Source organism: Schistocerca piceifrons, chromosome 5 (assembly GCF_021461385.2).
Source record: "Schistocerca piceifrons isolate TAMUIC-IGC-003096 chromosome 5, iqSchPice1.1, whole genome shotgun sequence".
Classification (NCBI taxonomy): Eukaryota; Metazoa; Arthropoda; class Insecta; order Orthoptera; family Acrididae; genus Schistocerca; species Schistocerca piceifrons.
This window is the reverse complement of record NC_060142.1, coordinates 546,517,572-546,540,255: the sequence shown is the minus strand read 5'-3', so window position 1 is coordinate 546,540,255 and position 22,684 is coordinate 546,517,572. Positions and strand designations below refer to the sequence as shown.

The 22,684-nt window shown below is 43.3% G+C and overlaps 1 protein-coding gene across 1 annotated transcript in view; it reads left to right on the top strand.

Moving 5' to 3' along the window:
- LOC124798056 (cartilage oligomeric matrix protein) overlaps nucleotides 1-22,684 on the top strand; it is a 407,969-nt gene that overhangs the window by 244,522 nt on the left and 140,763 nt on the right. The window lies entirely within an intron of this gene.

Genomic DNA, 22,684 nt, shown 5'->3' with positions numbered 1-22,684 from the left:
CACAATTGAGTGCGCGCGTGTGTGTGTGTGTGAAGCGTGACACCCATTGCCGCTGTCTACGCTTTATTGACGACCAAACTGGAAGAAATCCTTAGCTGTCGAGCACAAAGGAGTTCACAGTTGTTTGAGACCCCACTGTACAGACAGAGAACTACACAAAACGGGTTAGAACACGGTTGCAGAAACAACGAAGCAAACATGCCAAATTTAAACAAACGCGAAATCCCCAAGATTGGCGATCTTTTACAGAAGCTCGAAATTTAGCGCGGACTTCAATGCGAGATGGTTATAACAGTTTCCACAACGAAACTTTGTCTCGAAACCTGGCAGAAAATCCAAGGAGATTCTGGTCGTATGTCATGTATGTTATCGGCAAGAAACAATCAGTGCCTTCTCTGCGCGATAGCAATGGAGATACTATCGAAGATAGTGCTGCAAACGGTCTATTGACACTGTGAAACACAACTAACTCTTTATTCACATGAAGTGTTGAGTGCTATTGACAAGGGATTTCAGATCGATTCCGTATTTCTGGATTTCCGGAAGGCTTTTGACACTGTACCACACAAGCGGCTCCTAGTGAAATTGCGTGCTTATGGAATATCGCCTTAGTTATGTGACTAGATTTATGATTTCCTGTCAGAGAGGTCACAGTTCGTAGTAACTGACGGAAAGTCATCGAGTAAAACACAAGTGATTTCTGGCGTTCCCCAAGGTAGTATTATAGGCCCTTTGCTGTTCCTTATCTATATAAACGATTTGGGAGACAATGTGAGCAGCCGTCTTCGGTTGTTTGCAGAAGACGCTATCGTTTATCGACTAATAAAGTCATCAGAAGATCAAAACAAACTGCAAAACGATTTAGAAAAGATATCTGAATGGTGCGAAAAGTGGCAGTTGACCCTAAATAACGAAAAGTGTGAGGTCATCCACATGAGTGCTAAAAGCAACTTGTTAAACTGCGGTTGCACGATAAATCAGTCTAATCTAAAAGCCGTAAATTCAACTAAATACCTAGGTATTACAATTACGAACAACTTAAATTGGAAGGAACACATAGAAAATGTTGCGGGGAAGGCTAACCAAAGACTGCGTTTTATTGGCAGGACACTTAGAAAATGTTACAGACCTACTAAGGAGACTGCCTACGCTACGCTTGTCCGTCCTCTTTTAGAGTACTGCTGCGGGGTGTGGGATCCTTACCAGATAGGATTAACGGAGTACACCGAGAAAGTTCAAAGAAGAGCAGCACGCTTTGTATTATCGCGAAATATGGGAGAGAGTGTCACAGAAATGATACAGGATTTGGGCTGGACATCATTACAAGAAACGAGTTTTTCGTTGCGAAATTCCGATCACCGACTTTCTCCTCCGAAGGTAAAAATATTTTGTTGACACCGACCTACATAGGGAGGAACGATCACCACGCTAAAATAAGGGGAATCAGAGCTCGTACTGAAAGATATAGGTGTTCATTCTTTCCGCGCGCTATACGAGATTGGAATAATAGAGAATTGTGAAAGTTGTTCGATGAACCCTCTGCCAGGCACTTAAATGTGATTAGCGGAGTATCCATGTAGATGTAGTTGTAGATGGTGACGAGGTCTGGTTACCCGAAAGTCACAGGCGGTGCATTGACGCAGCCCTACCCCGAAGTGAATCTCAGCCTATCGTTTGAAGCAATGACCCTCCCTTTTCTCAGCAGTTTTCTAACGGCTGCAGCCACCTACAGACACTCAGTGTCATAAAACTCTTCGCACTTGTTGAGACAAGGCATATGAAAGGGTTGCCTATTTTGTTTAAATGTTTTGTCAGCCTGTAAGAAGGAGCTGCATTTGACTGTTTTCAGCTATAATAAACTTAATGCTAATTTTCTCCATTATGAGTTGTGTTGTGGGGACTGCGACTCTTAATCCGAAAGAAAATACTGTAATATCTGTGTCAGTGACAAGTTTTTATTTCATCCACAATAGATTTCGACAGTGCATCATCATTATCAGATAAGGCACGCTACCATAGGACAGTGTAACTGTTGATACGCGTAGTAGATAAAAGAAAACTTGTGACTAACGCAGATGCAGTAATATTTTTTGAATGGCTTTTAGAGAACTCGTTAATGGGAAGCGAAGCGTATCGGTGGATTTGCCAAAGGGAAGATAAAATAATCTTCAAACAGCTTTTTTACTTCTGAGCACCTCTGTCTCCCCGTTTGCAAGTTCCCACATTTAACCCGAAATAAACCATTAAAGCAAAGAGCTTATACACATTTTGTTCCCAAAAGGACAGAAAAGTGATAGTCAAATAATTAAAGCCGGTAAAATATTCAACGCTCGATACTCAATAACCAAGTAATCGAGAAGATACTTCTTCCTCTATAAAATAACTGAAGTGAACACAATATGCAATTAACATAATCATAGCAAAATGGTTATTGTTGGTTGTTTTGGGGAAGGAGACCAGACAGCGAGGTCATCGGTCTCATCGGATTAGGGAAGGACGGGGAAGGAAGTCGGTCGTGCCCTTTGAAACGAACCGTCCCGGCATTTGCTTGGAGCGATTTAGGGAAATCACGGAAAACCTAAATCAGGATGGCCGGACGTGGGATTGAACCGTCGTCCTCCCGAATGCGAGTCCAGTGTCTAACCACAAAATGGTTATTGGAACAGACTTATCCTAGGATTTGCCCCTCCACCCAAGGCGACAAACTTAGCCCCAAAACAAGACAACGGTGTAGAAGAGCGGTTCTAGGCGCTTCAGTCTTGAAGCCCGCGACTGCTACGGTCGCAGGTTCGAATCCTGCCTTGGGCTTGGGTGTGTGTGATAGGTTAGTTGGGTTTAAGTAGTTCTAAGTTCTATGGGACTGATGACCTCAGATGTTAATTCCCATAGTGCTCAGAGCCATTTGAACCATTTGAACCATTTGAACCAAGACAACAATAAAGAAGATTACACATGCTTTGCACACAGTACTTTAACTGCCCAGCTAATTGTGTACAAGAACACAATGTTTTACTCCTACGAACAATTATTGTAGTGTACATAGGCAGACATTTTAAAAACAAAACTGTTCTTACAAGCTACCTACAACAACCTAGATAACGATCCATTCAGGACTGCAGAATTACCCAGTGCGGTTACACCAATGGAAATAGAACGTTTAACTTTAATGCAAAATTGTGTGAGGCTCAGTCAGTTACACATTTTACTCTGAAGCGCCAAAGAAACTGATATAGGCATGCATATTCAAATACAAAGATATCTAAACAGGAAGAACACGGCGCTGCGGTCGGCAACGCCTATATAAAACAACAATTGTCTGGCGCAGTTGTTAGACCGGTTGCTGCTGCTTCAATGGCAGGTTATCAAGATTTAAGTGACTTTGAACGTGATGTTATAGTCGGCGCACGGGCGATGGGGCACAGCATTTACGAAGTAGCGATCATTTCACGAGTGTACTGTGGAAATCAGGAATCCGATAAAACACCAAATCTCCGACATCGCTGCGGCCGGAAAAAGATCCTGCAAGAACAGGGCCAACGACGACTGAAGAGAATCGTTCGACGTGACAGAAGTGCAAATTGCTGCAGATTTCAGTGCTGAGCTATCAACAAGTGTCAGCGTGCGAACCACTCGACGAAAAATCATCGATATGGGCTTTCGGAGCCGAAGGCCCACTCGTGTACCCTTGACGATTGAACAACACAAGGCTTTACGCCTCGCCTGGACCCGTCAACACCGACACTGGACTGTTAATGACTGGAAACACGTTGCCTGGTCGGTCGAATCTCGTTTCAAATTGTATCGAGCGGATGGACGTGTAGGGGTATGGAGACAACCTCATGAATCAATGGACCCTGCATGTCGGCAGGGTACTGTTCAAGCTAGTGGAGGCTCTGTAATGGTGTGGGGCGTGTGCAGTTGGTGTGATATGGGACTCCCGAAACGTCTAGATACGACTCTGACAGCTGACACGTACGTAAACATTCTGTCTGATCATCTGCATACATTCATGTCTATGATGCATTCCAGCAAGACAATGTGACATCCCACAAGTCCAGAGCCGGCCGCGGTGGCCGAGTGGTTCTAGGCGCTTCAGTCCGGAACCGCGCGACTGCTACAGTCGCAGGTTCGAATCCTGCCTCGGGCATGGATGTGTGTGATGTTAGGTTTAAGTAGTTCTAAGTTCTATGGGACTGATGACCTCAGATGTTAAGTCCCATAGTTCTCAGAGCCATTTGAACCATTTGAACAAGTCCAGAATTGCTACGGAGTGGCTCCAGGAACACTCTTCTGAGTTTAAACACTTCCGCTGGCCGCCATACTCCCCAGACGTGAACATTATTGAGCATATCTGTGCCTTGCAACGAACTGTTCAGGAGAGATCTCCACCCCATCGTACTCTTACGGGTTTATGGACAGTCCTGTAGGATTGATGGTGTCAATTTCATGTAACTTCAGACTTAAGCACTTCTGCGTGCTGGTAGACGGGGGGCGGGGGGGGGGGGGGGGGGGTAGCGCTACACGTTATTACGCAGGTGTATCAATTTCTTTGGCTCTTCACTGTAGTATGACACGCACCACGAAGTTCACTACAGCAGTAGGCGTTACACGAGCGCTTGTCAGATCCAAGCCCGCTTGGACCGTATAACCCTAATGATGGCAGACGTGCGACACCGTTCACAGCGGTCTTCAATCAGTCTGGGCACGCAAAACAATGCACGAGATTCCGCTGCCTCTGTGGATACGCAGGGCGTCTGCTTGCTGTCAGCTACAGCACAGCACGCCTTCTGCCCCGTCGCAGTCTCTACGCTGGCTGCTGCCTCAGCTGCCTCCGCCCAGCATGCCTTCGAGCAACAGATTGTCCGCAGGTCGGCCCAGTCGAGGAAAACCAGACATACAGCCGGCTAGCGCTCTCTGGTGGAAGCGATAAATCGAGCCGTATATAGTCACGGGTCAGCTTTCATAAAGTAAGCTTTATTACCGCATTTTACGGACTATAAGACGCTCTTTTTTCTTCGAAAAAACACCTCCAATATTCGGGTGCGTCTTATACTCCAAATTAATATAAAAACGTCCAGTGTTTGGTTTAAAATTCCAGCCAGTCTTAGCTGGCCGCGGTGGCCGAGCGGTTCTAGGCGCTTCAGTCCGGAACCGCGCGACTGCTACGGTCGCAGGTTCGAATCCTGCCTCGGGCATGGATGTGTGTCATGTCCTTCGGTTAGTTAGGTTTAAGTAGTTTCTAAGTCTAGGGGACTGATGACCTCAGATGTTAAGTCCCATTGTACTCGGAGCCATTTGAACCATTTGAACCAGCCAGTCTTAAAAATTGCCATATGTTCGATGACGGGGAAACCTATCTCTATCTGGCAACACTGGATTCGATTGGCAGCAGCAGTGCATCGATGCGACGAACATGAGTTGCAGGATTCACAAGCTTGCTAACACTGCCTCCCTCCCACCCCGCCATCACAAACCAGAACTCTGTGTTGCCTAGGGCGTGTCATTGCAGTCTACGGTGCCAGTGAACTTGAATAGAAAGTGATTTGTGTTCTAGGTAACAGTACAATATGTTGGTGTTGGGACCACAACCAGCCACAAATTTACTTTCAGTTCCTTTATTCAGAGGGTACCGTTACCGGTTTCGAATCGTTATGATTCTTCTTCAGACGGTTTACACGCTTTCCTTATAACATGTGGTGCGTTGTTTACAGATTAATCGTCGTGGAATGTCGGTTTGGAGTGTTTGTTTTCGTAACATTCGTCCAACAGATGTGCATACATTTCACTGAAATTCGGTGACAAATCTAAAGTGTTCAGTGAGATAAATTTACGTGTGGAACAATAAGAATGCAGTGGGAATGTATCCACATCTGTTGGACAAATGTTGTGAAAACAAACACTCCAAACCGACACTTCACCACGATTAATCAGTAAAAAAGGCACCACATGTTATAAGGAAAGCGTGTAAACCGTCTGAAGATGAATCATAACGATTCGAAACCGGCAACGGTACCCTTTGAATAAAGGAACTGAAAGTAAATTTGTGGCTGGTTGCTGTCCCAACACCAACATTTGTCTTCAAATAACAGCCACGATCTCCAACCATGTCATCATATGAAAAAATTGCATACAGCACAATATCTTTGTTAGTACCTAGTTTCGTAATGAAAAGAAATAAAAGGTATCCAAACGATGCAGGCTATAAATTGAAAGTAATAGCATATGCAGAAGAACATGGAAAAAGACCAACTGAGCGGCATTTTAATCCACCACCAACAGTAAAAACCATTCGCGATTGGCAGGATAGTAAAGAAGAAATGAAAAAAATGAGGAAGATTAAATGTGCATATAGAGTACTCAACCCAAGATGGCAAAAACTAGAAGATGATGTATTCAAATGGATTCAAGGACATCGTCGCATTAGAATTAATGCAAATATGATTCAAATACACGCTCGTAAGTTACCGCATCAGTGGACCTTAACAATCTTTTGGTTGGTCCTACAGGTTTATGAAGCGTCATGGACTTAAAATGCGAACCAAAACCAAAATATCTCAGAAAATGGCGAAAGAGTGCGAAGAGAAAATATTATCTTCCCATCGCTTTATTATTCAACATCGAAACAAAACCTGTGAGAAACTAAGTCAAGTAGCGAATTTGGACGAAACTCCTCTGACGTTTGGTATGTCGAGAAACAGAACTGTTGCATTAAATGTGCTAAAACTGTAACTGTAAAAACAAGTGGACATGAAAAAATGCACTACACTTTTGTTCTTTCATGTTGTGCTGAAGGTACTAAACTTAATCCAATGATCATTTTCAAGCTCTTAACAATGACAAAACAAATACCGCCAGTTGTTGTTCACGTACATGGCAAGGGTTGGATGGACAAAGCTGGTATGAAACTATGAATTAACAGAGTGTGGGAGAGAAGGAAATGTGCTTTATTAAAGAAGAGTTCTCTCCTTGTGCAAGATCAGTTTAGCAGTCATTTGAAAAATTTGAGATAGGAAATAAAGCTCGTGCTCCAGAAAGACTTATTTCACAATTGCAACGTCTTGATGTCTCGATAAAAAAACCATTTGAAGGATATATGAGAGAGGAACGGAACTAATGGATAATAGATGAAACCCAACATGAATTCATTCTGAAGGGAGCTTTAAAACGACCTACAATCAAACAGGTTTGTCAGTGGATAAAACAGTCGTGGTCTAGAGTCAGAGAAGACATCATTGCCAAATATTTCAAGAAGTGCGGTATAAATAACGCTCTCGATGTCAGTGAAGAACATTTTATATATGAAGAGGACAGCGATGACGACGAAGAGGAAGAAGAAGTAAAAGAAACTTCAGATGACGATTTCAGGGATCTTAAAGATCAGTTCAGTTTTATAAATTAAAAATATTTTGATCTGGTTTTGCAGTCCAATAATAAAAATGGCAGAAATTTTATTTTTTAAAAATTGCTTAAAACTTAAGGTACGTCTTATAGCCCATAGCGTCTTATAGTCCGTAAAATACGGTAAGGTCGATAGAACAAAAACATTTCTAACGGAAAGAAAAAGTCTAAAACGTTTTCGTCTGTTTCACTACTCCTCCCCGTCTCTAATCCCATAGTCGACGATGAGACGTTAAACCGTTATATTCCTTAAAAGAAGAAGAAGGTGGTAAAAGACCTCTTTCTCCCTCTCTCCTGCATTTTTATCGTAACAATTTTCTGTCAGCAGTCTGAAATTCATGAAGTTCATGGCAAGTATGCTGTCTACAAAACTGAAAACCGAATTTCATTTAACTATTGTTGCTATTCACTTTTTGCATAACACAGTATGGAATAAAACTCCTCACAGAAAATCTTACAACGAATATTACGAATATGCTTCAAGAGCTAAATTACACTTAAAATTCTTCTGTATGCTGTCCTGCAGCCTCAACAAATTGTATGAAATTCACATTATTCTAATATTAATACACGAGAGATACTGTTTTATGTTTTATTTACTGCTACAGTATGTGTTCAAAAGTATCCGGACATGTTATTCATGTTGTTGTGGTCTTCAGTCCTGAGACTGGTTTGATGCAGCTCTCCATGCTACTCTATCCTGTGCAAGCTTCTTCATCTCCCAGTACCTACTGCAGCCTACATCCTTCTGAATCTGCTTAGTGTATTCATCTCTTGGTCTCCCTCTACGATTTTTACCCTCCACACTGCCCTCCAATACTAAATTGGTGATCCCTTGATGCCTCAGAACATGTCCTACCAACCGATCCCTCCTTCTGGTCAAGTTGTACCACAAACATCTCTTCTCCCCAATCCTATTCAATACTTCCTCATTAGTTATGTGATCTACCCACCTAATCTTCAGCATTCTTCTGTAGCACCACATTTCGAAAGCTTCTATTCTCTTCTTGTCCAAACTATTTATCGTCCATGTTTCACTTCCATACATGGCTACACTCCATACAAATACTTTCAGAAATGACTTCCTGACACTTAAATCTATACTCGATGTTAACAAATTTCTCTTCTTCAGAAACGCTTTCCTTGCCATTGCCAGTCTACATTTTATATCCTTTCTACTTCGACCATCATCAGTTATTTTGCTCCCCAAATAGCAAAACTCCTATACTACTTTAAGTGTCTCATTTCCTAATCTAATTCCCTCAGCATCACCCGACTTAATTAGATTACATTCCATTATCCTTGTTTTGCTTTTGTTGATGTTCATCTTATATCCTCCTTTCAAGACACTGTCCATTCCATTCAACTGCTCTTCCAAGTCCTTTGCTGTCTCTGACAGAATTACAATGTCATCGGCGAACCTCAAAGTTTTTATTTCTTCTCCATGAATTTTAATACCTACTCCAAATTTTTCTTTTGTTTCCTTTACTGCTTTCTCAATATACAGATTGAACAACATCGGGGAGAGGCTACAACCCTGTCTTACTCCCTTCCCAACCACTGCTTCCCTTTCATGTCTCTCGACTCTTATAACTGCCATCTGGTTTCTGTACAAATTGTAAATAGCCTTTCGCTCCCTGTATTTTACCCCTGCCACCTTTAGAATTTGAAAGAGAGTATTCCAGTCAACATTGTCAAAAGCTTTCTCTAAGTCTACAAATGCTAGAAACGTAGGTTTGCCTTTCCTTAATCTTTCTTCTAAGATTAGTCGTAAGGTGAGTATTGCCTTACGTGTTCCAGTGTTTCTACGGAATCCAAACTGATCTTCCCCGAGGTCGGCTTCTACTAGTTTTTCCATTCGTCTGTAAAGAACTCGTGTTAGTATTTTGCAGCTGTGACTTATTAAACTGATAGTTCGGTAATCTTCACATCTGTCAACACCTGCTTTCTTTGGGATTGGAATTATTATATTCTTCTTGAAGTCTGAGGGTATTTCGCCTGTTTCACACATCTTGCTCACCAGATGGTAGAGTTTTGTCAGGACTGGCTCTCCCAAGACCGTCAGTAGTTCCAGTGGAATGTTGTCTACTCCGGGGGCCTCGTTTCGACTCAGGTCTTTCAGTGCTCTGTCAAACTCTTCACGCAGTATCATATCTCCCATTTCATCTTCATCTACATCCTCTTCCATTTCCACAATATTGTCCTCAAGTACATCGCCCTTGTATAGACCCTCTATATACTCCTTCCACCTTTCTGCTTTCCCTTCTTTGCTTAGAACTGGGTTTCCATCTGAGCTCTTGATATTCATACAAGTCGTTCTCTTATCTCCAAAGGTCTCTCTAATTTTCCTGTAGGCAGTTATTCATATTAGGTGCATTTTGCTGCCACCTACTGCCAGGTACTCCACATCAGAGACCTCAGTAGTCATTAGACATCGTGAGAGAGCAGAATGGGGCGATTCGTGGAACTCACGGGCTTCGAACGTGGTCAGGTGATTGGTGTCACTTATGTCATACGTCTGTACGCGAGATTTTCACACCCCTAAACATCCCTAGATCCACTGTTTCCGATGTGATAGTGAAGTGGAAACGTGTATGACAACACAAAAACGTACAGGCCGACCTCATCTGTTGAGTGACAGAGACCGCCGACAGTTGAAGAGGGTCGTAATGTGTAATAGACAGAAATCTATCCATACCATCACACATGAATTCCAAACTGAAAAAAAGGGTTCAAATGGCTATGAGCACTATGGGATTTAACATCGGAGGTCATGAGTCCCCTAGGACTTAGAACTACTTAAACCTAACTAACCCAAGGACATCACACACATCCATGCCCGAGGCAGTATTCGAACCTGCGACCGGAGCAGTCGCGCGGTTCCGGACTGAAGCGCCTAGAACCGCTCGGCGACCGCGGCCGGCATTCCAAACTGCATCAGGATCCACTGCAAGTACTATGACAGTTAGGCGAGAGGTGAGAAAACTTGGATTCCATGGTCGAGCGGCTGCTCATAAACCACACATCACGCCTCGCAAGGTGTAAGGAGCGTAAACATTGGACGATTGAACAGTGGAAAAACGTTGTGTGGAGTGACGAATCGCGGTATACAATGTGGCGATCTGATGGCAGGGTGTGGGTATGGCGAATGCCCGGTGAAAGTCATCTGCCAGCGCGTGTAGTGCCAACAGTATAATTCAGAAGCGGTGGTGGTAGACTGTGGTCGTGATTTTCATGGAGGGGGCCTGCACAGACTCCTGACCTAAATCCTATAGAACACTTTTGGGATGTTTTAGAGCGCCGACTTCGTGCCAGGCCTCACCGACCGACATCGATACCTCTCCTCAGTGCAGCACTCCGTGAATAATGGGATGTCATTGCCCAAAAAACCCTCCAGCATCTGATTGAACGTAAGCGTGTGAGAGTGGAAGCTGTCATCAAGGCTAAGGGTGGGCAACCCCATACTGAATTCCAGCGTTACCGATGGAGGGCGCCGCGAACTTGTAAGCGAGGTGGCCGGATACTTTCGATCGCATAGTGTAAATGCAATAACCGCTAGACGTGTTTATCAGTGTCTTGTTGATACTACATTTATATGTTTTCTTTTCATTATAAGAAGCTACAAACAGGAATAGAAATTGTAAAGATCTTGGGAAGTGAAGCAGGTGCAGTCAAATAACATATACTTTTTTTTTTATCGGTGCAACAAATACTTGCGAAGATTGGGTGATAAGCAGAACAGACCAAATATTAGCCTTCAAGGTAGGGTGTTGAAAATAGATCTTTTCATTGGACCGTAAGAAGCTCTTTCTTGGAATAAGACATCTTGACAGGAATGGCTAGTGGCGACGAAGGAGGTCATAGAAGACCACCTCATCGGGCAGGCAAATTCATTGGAATCTACCTAGATTAGATTGAAAATGGCACACACAATCAATAGAATTACAGGCTGAACATATGAATGGATGGATCATTTACTGTACTATGCGTCATTCTACAAGGATCTATGCAAAAGAAATGGGTCAAGTGTTTACACAAACGAATTATTAGAAAATTTACAGTTCACAAACCATGTAGAATTGGACTTAGGATCTCCACCAGTAATCACAATGAAATTTTTCCAAACTTCAGCTGAATCTTGGTTTCCAGTGTGGCCAAATTTAGAGCCGAGGGTGATTAATTTATGAGTATGTCCGTGTTTTGGTTGTTGACCTTGTTCTTAAATCGTTCGTTTATTGTTTGTGGTCATACCACGTGGATGCTAGACCTGCTAGACCACTTACCCAGTTTACCTGTCTATTAAGAGGCTAATGATTACTAAAAAGTAACACTTTTTGTGGCTCTCGTTGTTTTGTGCGCACTTGACGGTTCCAAAAGGACTGCCCTCTACCAAAACTAGAGTTCGGTAGTTTTGGCACACCACATAAATGATGTAGTAAGTGGTATGGTTACTCGTAGTAATGGTGGCACTGGTAGAAAAAGAAACATAAATGAATGTGCTAGCTTGTTTTGCACATGATTAGAACCTTACATCGTTCAGTATTAGTGCAGTGTGTATTTTACATTCTCACAAAATATAAACTGCATTTTATAAATAAATATGAAATTTCCTACTCCCATAACTTTTGCCGTTTTATGTAACCAAAACGTTTATTTTTATGCAAGTACAGTTTACTTGCACAAAAACAAAAAATGTATATAATTATTGTTGTTATTTTGTAGTCAACAGAATGTTCTTCGTCATGATCGAAGGGAAGCGTTTCCTATTATATTGTTAAATACGAAAGTTGTTTAACAATAGCAGAAACATGTTTTATATGAGCTCGTGGAAGTATTTAAGCAATTTCTGATATGTTTTTGTCTTTTTTTAATTTTATCTGTCTTTGATGAAATTGTGGCTTCTAATACTATGTGATAAATCTGTATTTTTTTAAAAAATTTCTACAACACCTCTTTTGTTTCACGTTACAAATCAACAATTTTCGAATAAAACCTGAATCAAACATGTCTACTCCTGTAAGTACTGATATTTTTTGAATATCAGTCACGAGGATAACAATGAAGAACAAAAATGTTCCATAGTTTACACTGCTCTTTGTATACCCACTCTTAGCTTCTGGACAGTTCATCACTTTCAGTTTCTAGAGGAATCTAGAAAGACACTGATTGCTTACGCAGGAAAAGCGATTGGAATGAGGTGACGCCCGATAGATATGCAACACACCTGACGTACAGGTAATGCAGTTACGATCTTAACTGACCAAAGTTAGTAGGTTCAAAGCAAATGGCTCTGAGCACTATGGGACTTAACATCTGTGGTCATCAGTCCCCTAGAACTTAGAACTACTTAAACCTAACTAACCTAAGGACATCACACACAACCATGCCCGAGGCAGGATTCGAACCCGCGACCGTAGCAGTCGCGCGGTTCCGGACTGCGCGCCTAGAACCGCTAGACCACCGCGGCCGGCAAGTTAGTAGGGAAACTAGCGTAGTACAAGCAAACTACGGAAGTTCTGTTTGTCAGTCAAATGGATTACGTGGATCAGAAGGAGTCGGTAGTGCTACGGGGCACCCTGCTTGGGCAAGTCGTCAGTCCGCGTTTGGCCCAGCGGCGTCGCTGCGGCCGTGTGCAGAATATGGCAGTGGCGTCACGGGATGACAAAACACTCGCTTCTGGCAAAAAGCTGGAAACCTCGGCGGGCATCGTTTTATCTCCATCAGCGGCGCAGCAGTTGCCGCCCGTGACCTCAGCCAAGAACGCAGGCCCGGCATGTCACGTCGGGCTCGTTAGCGGAGTCCGCTGACATCCGTCTCATCCACGCCGGCACATGCTGGCCCGCCAAAGTATTACAGGCCAGGAGGATTACTTCGTACGTATCTGAAAGAAACAATCGAGGGGGGAACTGAATCACTGATTAAATCATTGATGAGTACACCTGCACGCATGCGATGAAGGAAGGAAGGAAGAAAGATTCTCGGGACGCGTCGACGTCGAGGTTGTTAGAGACGGAGCCAAAACTAGGATGGAAAAGGATGGGAAGCTCTTTTCCGAAGCACCATCACGGCACATGTCTTAAACTACTTGGAGAAACATCGAAACTCTGGATGAGCGGAAGGTAATGTGAATCACCATCCGCAGGAATGCGAGGCCAGTGTCTTCCCACTGCGCCCCTTCGCTTGGTGTGTGTGAAATCTTGTGGGACTTAACTGCTAAGGTCATCAGTCCCTAAGCTTACACACTACTTAACCTAAATTATCCTAAGGACAAACACACACACCCATGCCCGAGGGAGGACTCGAACCTCCGCCGGGACCAGCCGCGCAGTCCTTGACTGCAGCGCCACCGACCGCTCGGCTAATCCCGCGCGGCCCTTCGCTTGGTGTCTATGACAAAGTATACAAAGTATGAAATACGTTTGTCATTGCGTCATTTGCTAGTGTTGTTTGATGTGTGTTTCAAATGCAATTACTCCCGAAACAAATTGAATTACGACGTAGCTAAACCCCGTTACAACGAGAGAGGAGCGGGAGTGACATAGTGGGAAAGAGCGAGAGAGAGGGCGAGGGAGGGGAGAGAGAGAGAGAGAGAGAGAGAGAGAGAGAGAAAGAGAGAAAGACAATAAGAAGAAGGGAGACATACCGAGAGAGGCAGGGAGACAGAGAGAAGCAATGTACGCAGTTAGCGTGCATTTCCTTACTGGCAGTGTGCTTTAACGTTCTTGAGGTCATTTCAGAACACAGTAGTTATCATACTCGCTCTCTGGCATCAGAAGAATATTGGCATAGAAAATCAAATTTATTGGCCTGAACGGGGAAGCAGTACTAAATGAGAAGTATACTTTTTAACTCTCTCACTTGGTTTGATTTAACTAAAGAGTTTGTTATTACGTGCTCCTAGTTAGTTGATATGGCATCAACTCTGAAGTACTTTGATCAAAACAATATGGGAACGTGTATAACTAAGGTGGACATTCAATAAGTAATGCAACACGTTCTTTCTCGGCCAATTTCAGTTGAAAAAATGCGGTACTTCTTGTAGGACATCATGGAATACTCCCGTTTCAGCCCCTATAGTTTCATGAAGTACCGATAGGTACTATACTTAATATTCAAAATGGCGACTGTAAAGGAGGTGCTCTCCAAGCAGAGAGCTGTCATTGAGTTTGTTTTGGCGGAAAACCAGAGCATCACAGATGTTGTCCTCGACGGCGAGTGTTCATCAGAGACAAGGGTATCGTCCGGAGCGCCCCAGGTCAGTATGACACGACCACTGTTGTTCTGTATATTCACAAATGATTTGGCGGAAAGGGTGGGCAGCAAACTGTGGTTGTTCACTGATGACGCCGTGGTGTACGGTAAGGTGTCGAAGTTGAGTGACTGTTGGAAGATACAAGGCGACTTAGACAAAATTTCCAGTTTGTGTGATGAATGGCAGCTAGCCCTAAACGTGGAAAAATCTAATTTAATGCCGATGAGTAGGAAAATCAAAGCTCTAATGTTCGTATCAGTATTACTAGTGTCCTGTCACGTTGTTTAAATGTCTGCGCGTAACGTTGCAAAGAGATATGAGCTGGAAAGAACATGTGAGAACTGTGATAGGGAAGGCGACTGGTCGACTTCGGTTTATTGGGAGAATTTTAGAAAAGAATGCTTCAGCTGTAACGGAGGCCGCATATAGGACGCTGGTGCGACATGTTGTTGAGTACTGCTTGAGTGTTAGGCATCCGTACCAGGTCAGATAGAAGGAAGACACTGAAGCAATTCAGAGACAGGCTGCTTTATTTGTTACCGGTAGGTTCGAACAACACGGAAGTATTATGGAGCCGTCAACATACATTGCACCTAAGGACCACGAAGATAAGATACGAGAAATTAGGGCGCATACAGAGGGGTGTACAGTAGTTTTTCCCTCGTTCAATTTGTGAGTAGAACAGGAAAGGAAATGACTAGCAATGGTACAGTGTACCCTCCGCCCTGCACCGTACGGTGGCTTGCGAAGTGTCTATGTACATGTAAAAATTATAAATTTGTGGTAAGTTCCTATGGGACCAAACTGCTGAGACCATCGATCCCTAGACTTACATCTTCACCCATACTCCGCATGCCACCTGACGGTGTGTGGAGGAGGGTACCTTGAGTACCTCTATCGGTTCTCCCTTCTATTCCAGCCTCGTATTGTTCGTGGAAAGAAAGATTGTCGGTATAGCTCTGTGTGGGCTCTAATCTCTCTGATTTTATCCTCATGGTCTCTTCACGAAATATACGTAGGAGGGAGCAATATACTGCTTGACTCTTCGGTGAAGGTATGTTCTCGAAACTTCAACAAAAGCTCGTATCGAGCTACTGAGCGTCTCTCTTGCCGAGTCTTCCACTGAAGTTTATCTATCATCTCCGTAACGCTTTCGGGATTACTAAACGATCCTGTAACGAAGCGCGCTGCTCTCCGTTGGATCTTCTCTATTTCTATCAACCCTGTCTGGTACGGATCCCACACCGGTGAGCAGTATTCAAGCAGTGGGCGAACAAGTGTACCGTAACCTACTTCCTTTGTTTTCGGACTGCATTTCCTTAGGATTCTTCCAATGAATCTCAGTCTGCCATCTGCCTTACCGACGATTAATTTTATATGGTCATTCCATTTTAAATCACTCCTAATGCCTACTCCCAGATAATTTATGGTATTAACTGCTTCCAGTTGCTGACCTGCTATATTGTAGCTAACTGATAAAGGATCTTTCTTTCTATGTATTCGCAGCGCATTACACTTGTCTACATTAAGATTCAATTGCCATTCCCTGCACCATGCGTCAATTCGTTGCAGATCCTCCTGCATTTCAGTACAATTTCACATTGTTACAACCTCTCGATATACTACAGCATCATCCGCAAAAAGCCTCGGTGAACTTCCGATAATATCCACAAGGTCATTTATATATATTGTGAATAGCAACGGTCCTACGACACTCCCCCGCGGCACACCTGAAATCACTCTTACTTCGGAAGACTTCTCTCTACTGAAAGAACTAACGCTATGGGCAAAACACATACCTATGGCAGAGGGAGGACTGGAACCCCCGACGGGGGTAGCCGCGCGAACCGTGGCATGGCGTCCGAGACCGCTCGGCTACCCTGCGAGGCGTAGATGTAGATATTCATAGGCGGTTGCAGAACGTCTATGGAGATCTGGCAGTGAAGAAGAAAACCACGATGAGGTGTTGGGTGAGGGGTCTATCATCATCGCAACACGGTGGCGCAAACCAGTTCCACCTGTCCCTGATCGACCGGTCGCACACAACTGTTGCTCCTGCATTGTTGGAAACTGAAGGAATTTCTTCTTCTCCTCCATGATAACGCAAGGCTTCATACAAGTCCGTGCACCAGAGAGGAACTTTATTGGACTGTTCTTCGCTATGCACCCTACAGCCCGGATCTTGCACTTTCCGACTTGAATCTGTTTGGCCCAATGAAGGATGCATTCTGCGGGAAGCAGTACGTGGATGATGGGGAGGTTATCGATGCAGAAAGACGTGGGCTCCGGCATCGACCAGTAGAGTGGTACGTTGCGGGCTTCCAGGTGGCGTAAGGCCGTCACATTGAACGCAAATTATGTTGGAAAATATGGTTGTGGAGCCAAAAGAGTGGGGAATAACACAATAGTAGTTTCCATTTCCGCATCAGTGTAGTTGCAATAAATAGAGGCAGTGCTTATCGACTGGGAATGAGTGTTTTGTCTCTTTCTCCAGGCAGACGAAATTACGAGTGTTTATCGATACATCGACTGGTTCGACCCGTCTCGGTTTTATTCAGCTTTAATTGGTGGGGGGAAGTTGGGAAGGGTCTTTTTACATGCACTGGAAGTACGTTGCTCGTGAAAGGCGGGGTTCTGACTTCGAATCTCGTCCTGCACACAGTCTGAATCTGCCAGTGTAATGTGCTGGGTATACATAGAAAGAAAGATCCCTTATCATTTAGTTACTATATAGCAGGTCAATAACTGGAAGCAGTTAATTCCATAAATTATCTGGAAGTACGCATTAGGAGTGATTTAAAATGGAATGATCATATAAAGTTGATCGTCGGTAAAGCAGATGCCAGACAGATTCGTTGGAAGAATCCTAAGGAAATGCAATCCGAAAACAAATGAAGTGGTGCCCTCCGGCACACACTGTCAGGTGGCTTGCGGAGTATGGATGTAGATGTAGATGTAGATAACAGCGCACACTCCACTACAATTTGAACGATTGACTCTGGATTAAATTGTTTCTTAGTTCTTCTTTTCTGGTTGTAAATGGCGATGTTACGAAAAAGTGGCACCACTGGAAAAGATGCTAGGTTTAACCCGTTCGCTACCAACGTTTATCAGAATGACGGGCAGTCATCAACGGTTATTTTAATTAACGTCGTCGTCAGCAGAAACAATACGAAAAAAAATCTCCGCCATTTCATTTTCCAATGGGATGAGGGGTGGAACATTTGTGTGCAATTGGTATCTTGACGTGGATATTTTGAAATAGTCCCAGTGGCAATGAAATGAATGATGATACTGTATTTTCATTCGCGACCTATATTTTCAGAAAAGCTCTCGGATCGTAGCTATGATTATGTACATGTAATGTTTTGGCAGGTTATTATAAATAACAAGCTTTTTATCATTATATGCAAATTTGAGTGTCTCATGTGACAAACACGTCGATTTTTCTAATTGTGAAATGGAACGAATTAGTTTTTGGCTAAATCAGTTTCACCACACATGGAACACAACAATGGCATGCAGCAAAGCATGGTTGAGCATAAATGCTACAGTTAGCCAAACCTGCCGCTTGCGCTGTTGTGTCTGACCACGGCCGGCCGGAGTGGCCGAGCGGTTCTAGGCTCTACAGTCTGGAACCACGCGACCGCTACGGTCGCAGGTTCGAATCCTGCCTCGGGCATGGATGTGTGTGATGTCCTTAGGTTAGTTAGGTTTAAGTAGTTCTAAGTTCTAGGGGACTGATGACCACAGCAGTTAAGTCCCATAGTGCTCAGAGCCATTTCTGACCACGAACGGCACCTCTGCAACGACCTCAGTGCGTTGCATGTGACAATAGTGGTCAGAAAAGTCTTCTGTATAGTTATGAGTGCATTACGCCGCTGCTAAGTGGATTCGAGCGATGGAAAATTGCTGGTGCTCGTATTGTTAGTGATTCCGTAACCAAGCGAGCTGAAGTGTTTGTCGTTTCAAGATGCACCATATCGAAGATTTATACTGCATACAGGGAAGCGGAAAAACAATCTCCGCTAAGTTACAACGCAGACGGAAGTGAGTGTTGAGTGATCGTGGCGGACGGTCTTTAAACAGGATTCTGACGAAAACTAAGAGGACGACAGCTGCGCAAGTCACCGCAGAACTGAATGTCGCACTCGGGAATCCTGTCAGCGCCAAAACAACATGAAGGGTGCTGCATAAGCAAGGGAACTGCAGTGAACTGGAACTCCAAAACCACACATCAGTGATGCAAATGCCCGTAACAGGAAAACGTAGTGTCGAAGCCATAGAAGCTGGACTGTGGATCAGTGGGAAAGTGTCATTTGGTCGGATGAGTCTTGTTTCACAGTGTTTTCAACTTTTGGTCGAGTTTACGTGCAAATAATGAATCACGACAGGGGCCTAGTGATGCTTTGGACAGCCATGTCGTGGTATTCCATCGACCACCACAGATACTCTGCGGGTCGCAGTACTGTCAAGGAATTTGGGACCATTTTGGGGGATGAGGTCCGACCCATGGTACAATGTGTATTCCCGAATGGTGATGCCGTATTCCGAGTCCGTGTTCTCACTGTTCACATCGACCAGTGCTGCTTTCGTGAGCACCACGTGCCGCCTCTCCCCCCGTCATCACACTTGCCAGGCGCTTCAGTCCGGAACCGCGCTGCTGCTACGGTCGCAGGTTCGAATCCTGCCTCGGGCATGGATGTGTGTGATGTCCTTAGGTTAGTTAGGTTTAAGTAGTTCTAAGTCTAGGGGACTGATGACCTCAGATGTTAAGTCCCTTAGTGCTTAGAGCCATTTTTCAACAGTTGCCAGGTCTCAATAATGTCGAGCCTCTGTGGTCAGGGTACGTGATCGTTACCCACTTCCGTCATCGTTACCTTAATTTGCCACTATTTTGCAGGAAGTTACATGTTTCGAGTTTGTACCTCATCATCAGGCTGTAGTGGCAACGCAAAAACATTTAACATCAGTGTACACAAATACTAAATTTTCATTACATAACTGCTGTGATCATCATGCGGGGAGAGAGAAGGATAACCTAGTAAGAGGCGATATCACTTTGTATATTCGCCTGCTGTTTACATGAAAACTTTTACAAATATATTCGGCGTTCCCCAAGGAAGTGTTATAGGCTCTCTGTTGTTCCTGATCTATATTAACGACATAGGAGACAATCTTAGTAGCCATCTTAGATTGTTTGCGGATGATACTGTCATTTACCGTCTTGTAAAGTCATCAGATCACCAAAACGAATTGCAAAATGATTTGGATAAGATACCTGTATGGTGCGAAAAGTAGCAATTGAACCTGAATAAGGAAAAGTGTGAAGTTATTCACATGAGTACCGGAACTAAAAGAAATCAGCTAAATTTCGATTACACGATAAGTCACACAAATCTGAAGGTTGTAAATTCAACTAAATACTTAGGATCACAATTACTAATGTCCTAATTCGAACGATCACATAGACAATGTTGTGGGTAGAGCCAACCAAAGACTGCGATTCATTGGCAGAACACTTAGAAGGTGCAACAGGTCTACTAAAGAGACTGCTTACAGCACGCTTGCCCGCCCTATTCTGGAGTATTGCTGTGTGGTGTGGGATCCGCATCAGGTGGGACTGACGGATGACATCGAAAAAGTCCTTTTGTATTGTCGCGAAGTAGGGGAGATAGTGCCACAGACATGATACGTGAATTGGTGTGGCAATCATTAAAACAAAGGCGTTTTTCATTGCGACGGTATCTTCTCATGAAATTTCAATCACTAGTTTTCTCCTCCGATTGCGAAAACTTTCTGTTGGCACCCACCTACATAGGGAGAAATGATCATCACGATAAAATAAGAGAAATCAGGGCTCGCACAGAAAAATTTAAGTGCTCGTTTTTTTTCCGCGCACCGTTCGAGAGTGTTCAACGGTAGAGAGACAGCTTGAAGGTGGTTTATTGAACCCTCTGCCAGGTACTTTATTGTGAATAGCAGAGTAATCACGTAGATGTAAATGTAGAAAACAATCACTTACTTTGTTCTTGCGGCGTGGCAGCCTTCTTGTGAACTACTGAGGTATCGCTATTTCCATGGCTCTCTTGAAATTCTTCACTATTTTTCACAAACTACACAGGTGTGACTTTAAAACACGCTAGCACAAAACAAATGAACCGTGCACAAAACAAGATGGCGATCAAAACAAGGCTGGTTTCGATTTGACTATCGATATGTCGATCCTAGTGTTGTGAGTGGCAATGTCTTCTTCATGTCTTGCTGTCGTATCAGTGTATTTGGTTGCCAAAGTGAGCGACTGTGACAGTTTTTTGTTCTAAGAATTTCTGGAATTTGTACTCAAATAATCTTCATGTCATGTCCTTGCTATTTTAAGAGAACTGAATTTAGACTCGTTAAGAAATGTGGATTTTTGGTCATTTCAGTTAGGATCTCGATTTTCGTCTTACGGCCATGGATTAATATTTCGATTTCTTCCAAGATATCTATTCTCCTGCTCTCTTCCAAAGTATGCAGTACTTTGAGGGCATTGTCTATTGCAATACTGTGTCCTGTTTCAGTTTTATGTTATGCTACAGCTAATTTATTAGCTTTATCCAGTGTGACACAGTCAATATGTTCTTTAAAACGGGTTTTAAAATTTCTTCCCGTTTGGCTAATATAGTATCTGTTGCAATGACTACATGTAATTTTATAAATTCCTGATTTGCTGATTTTCTCTTTAGGTTGTATCATGTCATGGACCACTTTCTTTCTAAAGTTGTTGTTGGTGACAAAAGTGATCCTGATATCTGTCTTTTCTAATAGCCTGGCTGTTTTGTCTGAAATTACTCCTAAATATGGTATCGTTACATACTTAGGTTTTTGTGTCCTGTGTGGCGGGGGCCGCGGAGACGGATGGTAGAAACGTTAGTTCGTTTGCTTTTCGACATAAAAGTTTTGTGGGTTTGGTCATTAGACCCAGAAGAAGGCCGCTGCAATCGTGGCCGAAACGTTGGTTTTTCTCCAGCTGTAGTAGTTTTTACATTATGACGCGGTACCAAACCCAGAAAACTTTTATGTCGACTGACTCTGGCCGCGGAAGCCTACGCAATTATATTGTATGCTTTTGTTTTTAGCTGTGGGTTGTGAAAGTGTACCTATTTCATGTTTGGTAACAATAAGCTGCTTCAGCTGTATTTTGTCCTTTATTATTGGTTCAGTACTGGTTTCGTGGCAGTAAAAGCCACATCTTCAGGTAAACTTATAGAGCTTAAAAACTCGGAACTTGGTACCTAACATTCGTTGTCCGTCAGAACAAAGTTCTGAGCATTTTAGCTCTGTTTTAGTTGTATGTTCTCCTGAAGATGTGGCTTTTAGTGCCGCTAAACCGGTAGTGATCCAATAATAAAGGACAAAATACAGCTGAAGCGGTTTATTAATACCCAAAATGATTACTCATAGCTGTGGTTGCCCTACCTGCAAGGTTGTTTGTATCTATTTCGTGTTCGCGATAGCCATTGCTGTGGGCATTGTATTTGGTGGTGTTTATTTCTGTCTCATAGTCATCAGCATTAAGTGGGAATTCCTGTGCTCTGTTTAAGCAGGATCTAAATGCAGCTTGCTTATGTGAGTTTGGATGTGCGGAAGAGTCATTAATGACTGTATTTATCGGTTTTCTGTCTACGTTGATGTTCAGGATCACACCTAGTGGTGATATTTGAAAACTTTGTCATATTTTTGAAACAGTCGCGGTCTATTAATGGTTAATGCGGCTTCAAATTATTTGACACAGGACGTGTATTCAGCCATTTAAAAACTTTGAGGTCCGCCGATGACATTGTAATTCTGTCAGAGACAGCAAAGGACTTGGAAGAGCAGTTGAACAGAATGGACAGTGTCTTGAAAGGAGGATATAAGATGAACATCAACAAAATCAAAACGAGGATAATGGAATGTAGTCGAGTTCACTCGGGTGATGCTGAGGGAATTAGATTAGCAAATGAGACACTTAAAGTAGCAAAGGAGTTTTGCTATTTGGGGAGTAAAATA